The following is a 7,726-nucleotide window of genomic DNA, read 5'->3' as shown; positions in this document are numbered from 1 at the left end:
AGCTTCGGTATGGCGGGACATACTTGCTCTTCCTCAATGGCAGGTGAGAATTACTGAATCACCAGCTCTGCTTCTCTCTTCCCTCTCCTTCATGTGTAGTCAGGACTTCAACTGTAAAGAAGATAAAAGAAAAAAGCAACCCTCTACTTTGAGTCTGCTATCCCTCCAAAGATACAAGACCTCTTTCTTTATGGTTTGCTGTAAGAATAGAGCTTTTTTTTTTTTTAAACTATACTTCCTCAAAGACTTTTAAGGAACTATTTTGAATATATTTAGAAATGACACCTGTATACATCGCTTGTAAATTCATACTGGAATACATCATCATGGAGAATTATAAATGATAAAGAGTAAAAACAATATTTTTTTGTGTGTCACAGGAGCTCTTCTGTACAGTGGCACTGTTTCCCCTCTCTCTCTCTCTCTCTCTCTCTCTCTCTCTCTCTCTCTGTCTCTCTCTCGCTTTCAATCTCTTTCTATCTCTCTATTTCTCTCCCTCTCTCTGTAGAGCGACTAGAATAAAACTTCACCATTCACAAGGTCTGCTGTCCTGTCAAAATTCACAAAATATACACTCAATGTCTGCCTCACTTTATCAGAAAGTAATCACTTTTGTCAGTTGCTGCTGATGATGGATTATGTTTCAGGCAATGAGAAAAAGGGCTGGCTGAGTTTCCATTGACTCCATTTATGTTTTGAATCTGAAGATATTCCTTTGATCCTCCATACACATCAGTACACATTCAGTTTGTATATCATCATAAAGATCTAAAAAGGCCTACTGCCTCAATGTCATCAAGTCCTACCTGTATACGGAGATCTAAAAGTGCACCTGTGTCTTACGGAGTGTATACTTTTTAATGCAATTTAATGATGGGATTCTTGAGCCCCTTTTTGTTAAGTGGATTGTGCCTTATCTACCTTTCAGGTGAAACATATTTCCACAATTACCTCAAAGCCAGAGAACCCAGAATATGAACAATTAAGGCATTTATTTAGTACAATATAATATATAATGATAATATAATATAATGTACTGTATTTATTAAATTCCCACTATACAGATTAATATACCTTGAAGTATCAGTTTACTGCATCCCTAATACAAGATATAAAGAGGATATATTGGTAAATCCTGCAAAATCCTAAATTGAATTTGGTGATTATTTTGAACGCTCAATGTCAATGTATTTCTTTTTTTTATCAATTTCTACGACATTAAGGGAATCTCAAAGTTACACATCATCCTTTTTTTGTTTGTTTTTTTTAGCTTCTGGTTCAGACTGGGTACTCCAGCACAGGCCAGCTGCAGAATTAGTAAAATGTTACGACTTAATGCTTCATCCTAGGATAAAGCAGTTGGCTGGTGGCTAGGGCCACCATTAGGGTTGCCAACAGTCCCTTGAAAAACGGAATCATTCCTTATTCAGAAACAAAGGTATGCGTCCCGTATTGAGCTGAAAAAGGACGCACTTTGTCCCGTATTACCGTCTCATCTCATCTCCTCTTTTTTTCATCTTCATCCGCTTATCCGGGGTCAGGTCGCGGGGGCAGCAGCTCTAGCAGGGGACCTCAAACTTCCCTTTCCCGGGCCACATTAACCAGCTCTAACTGGTGGATCCTGAGGCATTCCCAGGCCAGTGTGGAGATATAATCTCTCCACCTAGTCCTGGGTCTTCCCCCGAGGCCTCCTCCCAGCTGGACGTGCCTGGAAGACCTCCCTAGGGAGGCGCCCAGGGGGCATCCTTACTAGATGCCCGAACCACCGTGAGAATCAAAAATAGTATGTAAAATTTCAATAGAATGAATGAATAAATGGTGCCTGATAAGAACATTTACGGCAAACTTATTCTCAGGATCTCTTGCTCTGTGACCAATGAGCTGACAGAACACTCACACATCCTGCTCATCTCATTGGTCGAGGTACTTGCGAAGAAGATACCGGAAGACAACAAAGCAGCATGGAGGGCATTGACGCCGACAGTACTTTACAGGTCTCGGGGGGTACATCTTCTAGCAGCAATGCAACTACTCCTCCGAGAAAAAAATGCAAAAATACTGAGAGGAATGGTTAGAAGGAAAAACATGGGTGGAAAAAGTGCACAATACCATCTACAAAGCGCACTGCGCTGTGTGCCGGCTAACTGACCTAAAGTGAAAGGCTTCCAGAGGTGGGCAGTGGGACACCAAAACTAAGGGAACAAAAGACCAATTTATTGTCCACCAGGCAATGCCAGAGGCAGATATGGTATGTAAATAATGATTTTAATACTCTGGTTAAGGTTAATATGGGAAATTAGAAGAAGGGGCTCAGAAGTAGTACTGACGGAAAAAAACAAATAGAGGACTACAACTGTAGGCTACATTCAGGGCCTTTGAGGCACAAGTGCTTTTTGTTTACAAGTTTTACTCAGACTTTATGTTTGCACTTTTCTTGTTGCATTACTTGTGTACTATGTTCTGATAATTATTTATTTTCTATGTGTTTATATCACTAAACTATGCATCTAATTCAATTCAGGTTTGAGTCAAATAGTAAAAAAAAATCGCTTCACATATACAAAAAAAGGGCTAAAAAGATTCACTACGCCAGGAAAAATGAAGGCAGCCGGGCCAGCGGCAGGGAGCGAGGCGTGAGGAATAGCCAGCTAACATACAGTGTATCACTTAAGTGTTCCTATAGAACTCAAAAGTTACCGGCCACTTTTTGAGTAGCTCTGGTTCCAGAAGTGATTTTCTCATTAATTTACCCCATTGTTGTTTCAGAAAATCCTTATATAAAGAGTTTGGCACAAAACAAGCTTGGAAAACTGAAAGCCAAGGCAAAGGCACAAGACTATACATAACAATCAAGACTCAGGGTTGGGGAGTAACGGATTACTTGTAATGGCTTTAAGTATTTAAAATACAAAGTACAAGTAACTGTATTCCGTTATAGTTATGGTTTAAATTGGTGTATTCAGAATACAGTTACTTTCTTACAGTGTGTGCGTGCGTGCGTGCCTGGGAAGGGTCTCTAGCCTACTACTCTGGTCCGCGCTTATGAGTAGAGCACCGAACCCGAGAGCAGTCTCAGACGCTCGCAGCTGCCCCAGGTACTGTCATCAGTGTTAGCCGGTGTTACCCATCCTAAAGTTTTCCTATTGTCAGATTCACAAACATCTTACCAACGATTTTCAGGCCACATCTCATATTTACTGTGGTGGATATGATTGTATAAGTGTGCACTAGGTAACTGCCACCTTTGAAAAATACATTTGGTAGTAGGGGAGACCGGGTACAGTTGTAACACCTGTTTTGCTCCAATCAGAAACAAGCTACAGTGACATCACTCATTCTGGAGATGTATCATGTACGCATCTCCTTGCTGTAAATAAAGAGCCACATCAGGATCTCACAAAGTAGGTTATCAACAAAAAGTGTGTTTTTGACATCAAAAATTAACTTTTTCATCAGTATCATTTTTGCACACTGTCTTGATGTTAAATATCATAAAAATCTAAACATATTTGTTCGAATCACTGTCAGAAACCACAGTGTCTAACATCTGCCAAAGTAGCAGTTAAGCTAGGCCACATGTCAACACCCAGCTGTAACACCCAGTCAATCCTGAAGGCTTGAATGGATCGATAGATAGACAGATATAGGTAGATATATGGATTGATGGAGTGATAGATGATAGATAGACAGATAGATAGGTAGATATATGGAGCGAGGGATAGATAGCTATATAAATAGATCGATTTGAGGATATTGAAATGTTATTGCTAAATGTAATGAACTAGTAGCTGTTAGTCACCTGTAATGTGTTTGATTGCAGGATGCCAGTATTAGAAAGAAAAAAATAGATAGTTGTGTTTTATCTCCTTGTTGGAGATAAGGTTTTAATCTTTTATGTTTACTGCTGAGGATGTCCACCTCACACACATGATGAACAGTTGTAGGACAAAACATACCACATTTGTGTTTTGTGTATTTGCATAACTTTAGGACTGAGATTGGTCTCTAATGCAAGTGTGAACTAAAGTCTAAAGTGTCACAGATAAACACATTCAACTAGACGATTTTTTTTAAATAAGATAAAAGTAATCCAAAAGTATTCAGAATACATTACTTTACTTTATTACGTAATCCAAGGGAATGCATTACAGATTACATTTAAGGACATGTCATCAGTTATCTGTAGGGGAATACATTTTAAAAGTAACCCTCCCAACACTGGTAAAAGCAAGCACCACGAATCAGAGATGTTGCTGTTATGCTTAGTATTTTTCCATGACATCGCAAATAAAATATTGTTTGTGTTGTGCTGTTTTTAACAATGTACAGTGTCCTTGGGTGTTTAGAAAGGTGCCTATCGATAGAATGTATTATTATTATTACTATTATTATTAAATGTGTTTCTCTAAAAACAAACATAGCTGCAACTTCTACAGGAGCTTAAGCCATTGTTTCACAACCTCATAGCTCGTGGTAAGTCTACCTTTGATGGTTAGGATATTATGGCTGATGGTGAAAATCCTGATTCAGAACATCAATGGAATTTTAACTTCCAGAGCCTCATTGTTGAGCTCTATTGGCGGTGCAAATGTAAACAACAAAAAAAGCTCTTAAATATAGGTAGTTCTCAGGGGAGCTCTCCAGTTTCTCTCAGGGTTTCACAGAGCTGCATGGTGTGCACCTAGACCTCCACCGGGCATACTACTTCCTGCATTGGCATTGGAAAATATAGATTTGGAGTGTGGTAGAGTAATTCAGTAATAATACTGTATATCTCCTGGTAATACAGAACTGTTAACAGAGACTTCCCCTTGATTGATGGTGCTTTCTCAGTCAGTAGTGTCAATCCACCAGCCCCAGGTTAAAAATGCATTAGAGTGTTTGATCATTCAGTCACTTATATTCCTTTTGCCTCATCATAAGTTCCTATAGTAACTTGTTTTTTATGACCAATAACCGTGTAAAAATAAAGTGTATCTCAATGTATCCGTGGAAATGCAAAGGGGACATGAAGTTGAATTCTCTTGTGTTTCTATGTTATAGCTTGCACAGGTACAGGTGTAAGTGACCTTTGTGCTGTGACCGCATACTGACCTTGCACGTGTGTGTGTGTGTGTGTGTGTGTGTGTGTGTGTGTGTGTGTGTGTGTGTGTGTGTGTGCGTGTGTGTGTGCGTGTGCGTGTGTGTGTGCGTGTGCGTGTGTCTGTGTGTGTCTGTGTGTGTCTTTGTGTGTGTGTGTGTCTAATGGAGCATCAAAAGGCCATTTGGACAACGACTACATTTACCATCTGCCACATTGCTTCTTTCCTTTCCTCATGCCTTACACCTCTACCCTTCCTCTATATGTTCATTCTATTCCATCTGTTTTTGTTTTTGTTTTGCTTTCTAACACACACCTTTAACACCTTTCTCTTCCTCAATAATGATCTTTATTGCCACTTGTTTTCTTATCACTGCTCGTTCCCATCTCCACTCCCCTTTTGTGAGTGTATGAGTTTTTCCATTTACATTCTACTGCTAGTTGCTGAAAGGTCATTTTAGAACAGAACAGTTATCTAAGCCATATGTGTGAAATCAGTAGGACTTCATAATTAGTATATCCAAGATTGAACTATTCTGCTGCTACCAGTGTTGATTGAACCTGTGAATATTTAAGTTTAAACTGTGAAAGGAGCCAACAAATCATGAACAAATGTTCAACAAAATGCAAAAATGACAACATTTAATGCACTGTTATAATTCAAATTGGACTTCTTGAAGATAATACATAGTTTCCATGAGTTTTGGTCTTGGTTAGCCAATCCGTTCTCATCCCAACTCGGTCAGGACAGCAATCACTCCACCACATGGAAGATTTTAAAATTGTGAATTCAAAGAAAATGACTTGGTTATCTTCAGGCAACAAAACAACCTGGTGAGGATGTCTCTTGAAATTCTTCAGCAAATGCATACATGGACTGTAGCTGTAAATGTATTTTACTGTTTACAAAAGAGGACTTTGTGTCTGTTGACCACTAGGAAAAGTGGAAGTCTGAAAAGTCCAGACTGAAAACTATTCTTCTTCAGTGTTCATGTTTCATACACTGTGGCTATTTTTGTTAAGGTCTGCGTGACATAAGGTTGGTTTTTTTTGGTTTAGATGTCACTCAAGTAAGCAGAAGAGCTCCCAGCAACTATCTCAGACAATGACTTAACAACATGACACATGATACTCCAGTGGAATAAACACCCTTCAGCTATTCACTGTCTGTTAAAATAGTTAGAAGTAAATATAGTGAGACATTACATACGTTAAAACAAGTTGACAGTACAAAGATTCACAACACAATATGTAACAGAAGAGTCATGGATGGACACAGTGTGATTCTGATTTTGGCCTAAGAGGGAATTCAACTCCCTATTCAGGCAGATTTCAGAATGGGTGGCGGGTTGTGTTACATTTTCTGATTGGTGAGGAGCCAGAACGGCCACATTTCAGAGATCTTAAAGCTTGGTCTTCGTCCCATCTAATCACTTCTACCCAATCAATCTTCCCTCAGCCCTTTGGCCTTCATGTTGGCCTTAATATCCTTGTGAGACAGAAAAGAGGGAAAAGGGCTTACTCATCATCATTTTTTGCTGATGTTCCAATTCAAATACAGAGCCAGCATGTGAGGAGCTTGGACACCTTGTTAGATTTGCTGTTCGATGGTGGTTGGAAGGTGTGTGTTAGGGACAGCCAGAGAGATAGCCAGAGGCACAGAGGAGGGGCAATAATTGAAATGGGGGTGTCATTCATCAGATCACAGAGGTAACGGCAGTGTAGTTCAACAGTTGTGCAGATGAGAGAGAGAGAGAGAGAGCATGTTTGCTTGAGCGGTTGTGTAAGACCACTCGACAAAAAGACTGTGGCAGATCATTCTTCTGAGGGGTTGCAGATGACAGAAAGAGAAGAGGGAGAAAAGAGCACTTGTTTATTTTGTCATTTTCCATTCTCCCCTCTGGTCTTCAGAAAATCACCTCCCATCTGATTCAAGGAGACAAACAATTGGCACAATCTGCACTCCCCTCCATGCTTGTGTGTGTGTGTGTGTGTGTGTGTGTGTGTGTGTGTGTGTGTGTGTGTGTGTGTGTGTGTGTGTGTGTGTGTGTGTGTGTGTGTGTGTGTGTGTGTGTGTGTGTGTGTGTGTGTGTGTGTGTGTGTGTGTGTGTGTGTGTGTGTGTGTGTGTTTGTGTTTGTGTTTGGGTTCGTCTAGTGTGTTTACTCATAGATTTTTCTATCAAAAAGTGTTCTGCCGCACATTATATCCACTCAATGGGAATCTTTAAACGTATCTTACATCTTCAAACACGCACACACTAATTCACGCACAACCACACACACCCCTAAATGCTCAACTAAACTCATTGTTCCCAACTTTAAAGGAGCCCAGGGAGGAAGAGATGGATCTGAATATTAGGAGGAAAAAGGGATCAAAGTAGTGTGGTTTAGCTCACTATACCTTTGTATCAATGGTCTGCTCACACTAAAAACTTGCCTTAAGAAGAGCCTTTGGAGGGTGAATGCTGTCACAGTTCTTTCAATGATGGGATGTTACTGGTTATTTGACCATATGGGCTATAAAAGCACAAGACTTGTTCAAGATGGGCCTTAAATTCGGAAACATTCCTGTTAAATAGAGGATGCTATAAAATAAATAAATGGACATGCATCTTTATGCAAGATAGTTAAGCTGAAGTGTTGTGA

The sequence above is a fragment of the Echiichthys vipera genome (assembly GCF_963691815.1).
Source record: "Echiichthys vipera genome assembly, chromosome: 17".
NCBI lineage: Eukaryota > Metazoa > Chordata > Actinopteri > Perciformes > Trachinidae > Echiichthys > Echiichthys vipera.
This window is presented reverse-complemented; position numbering follows the sequence as displayed.